We start from the raw sequence: 2,152 nt of genomic DNA on the forward strand, positions 1-2,152 counted from the left end.
TCAGGGAATCCGACCAAGCCACCCCAGCTCTGCACATCCAGGCTGAGGCGATCGCTGGCCGCAGTATAACACCAGTATGTGTGTATATACTTTTTATTATATTTTCCAGCCTTGTCAGCTGGTCCTTGAGGACGGCCCTATCTATAGACGGTACCGCCACTTGTTTTGATAAGCGTGTGAGCGCCTTATCCACCTTAAGGGGTGTTTCCCAACGCGCCCTAACTTCTGGCGGGAAAGGGTATACCGCCCATAATTTTCTATCGGGGGGAACCCACGCATCATCACACACTTTATTTAATTTATCTGATTCAGGAAAAACTATGGTAGTTTTTTCACATCCCACATAATACCCTCTTTTGTGGTACTTGTAGTATCAGAAATACGTAACACCTCCTTCATTGCCTTTAACGTGTGGCCCTAATAAGGAATACGTTTGTTTATTCACCGTCGACACTGGATTCAGTGTCCCTGTCTGTGTCTGTGTCGACCGACTAAAGTAAACGGGCGTTTTAAAACCCTTGACGGTGTTTTTGAGACGTCTGGACCGTACTAATTGTTTGTCGGCCGTCTCATGTCGTCAACCGACCTTGCAGCGTGTTGACATTATCACGTAATTTCCTAAATAAGCCATCCATTCCGGTGTCGACTCCCTAGAGAGTGACATCACCATTACAGGCAATTGCTCCGCCTCCTCACCAACATCGTCCTCCTACCTGTCGACACACACGTACCGACACACAGCACACACACAGGGAATGCTCTGATAGAGGACAGGACCCACTAGCCCTTTGGAGAGACAGAGGGAGAGTTTGCCAGCACACACCAAAAACGCTATAATTATATAGGGACAACCTTATATAAGTGTTTTCCCTTATAGCATCTTAATATATATATATAAGCATATCGCCAAATTAGTGCCCCCCCTCTCTGTTTTAACCCTGTTTCTGTAGTGCAGTGCAGGGGAGAGCCTGGGAGCCTTCCCTCCAGCCTTTCTGTGAGGGAAAATGGCGCTGTGTGCTGAGGAGATAGGCCCCGCCCCTTTTTCGGCGGCCTCGTCTCCCGCTCTTAACGGATTCTGGCAGGGGTTAAATATCTCCATATAGCCTCCGGAGGCTATATGTGAGGTATTTTTAGCCAAAATAGGTATTCATTTGCCTCCCAGGGCGCCCCCCTCCCAGCGCCCTGCACCCTCAGTGACTGCCGTGTGAAGTGTGCTGAGAGGAAAATGGCGCACAGCTGCAGTGCTGTGCGCTACCTTTAGAAGACTGAGGAGTCTTCTGCCGCCGATTCTGGACCTCTTCTTACTTCAGCATCTGCAAGGGGGCCGGCGGCAAGGCTCCGGTGACCATCCAGGCTGTACCTGTGATCGTCCCTCTGGAGCTGATGTCCAGTAGCCAAGAAGCCAATCCATCCTGCACGCAGGTGAGTTCACTTCTTCTCCCCTAAGTCCCTCGTTGCAGTGATCCTGTTGCCAGCAGGACTCACTGTAAAGTAAAAAACCTAAGCTAAACTTTTCTAAGCAGCTCTTTAGGAGAGCCACCTAGATTGCACCCTTCTCGGCCGGGCACAAAAATCTAACTGAGGCTTGGAGGAGGGTCATAGGGGGAGGAGCCAGTGCACACCACCTGATCCTAAAGCTTTACTTTTTTGTGCCCTGTCTCCTGCGGAGCCGCTATTCCCCATGGTCCTTTCAGGAACCCCAGCATCCACTAGGACGATAGAGAAATAATAATAGTGTTTTAGTTTTTTCCAAGGCTGCTCAACCACTCAAATCCCGGCATTAGCGCGGTTGTTCCCTTTCTGTGTATACCATGTCAACCTAATGCCCATGTCGACATAATGACTGTCGACCAAAGTTGAGTCGACCCAACGACCCGTACCAATCTGCGTGGCCAATCCGGTTACCAGTAATACTTGTGACATTCCAGTAACCACAACAGTCCCAGTTAACTACGGCGGGACAATGAATGATCAGGAGCAGGAGTGATTTGACGGCACGGCGCGCATGAGCAGAAGGAAGACGCCGTACACCGGCCCTAGTGATTAACCTCACCCGCTGTATTATCTGTATGTGCGTATGTAACTATGCGATAAAGGAGGTTACCAGGAAGTTTACTTTGGGCGAGGCCTCGTTGGTAGGCGGGACTCCCCG

Source organism: Pseudophryne corroboree, chromosome 2, assembly GCF_028390025.1.
Source record: "Pseudophryne corroboree isolate aPseCor3 chromosome 2, aPseCor3.hap2, whole genome shotgun sequence".
Taxonomy (NCBI): Eukaryota; Metazoa; Chordata; class Amphibia; order Anura; family Myobatrachidae; genus Pseudophryne; species Pseudophryne corroboree.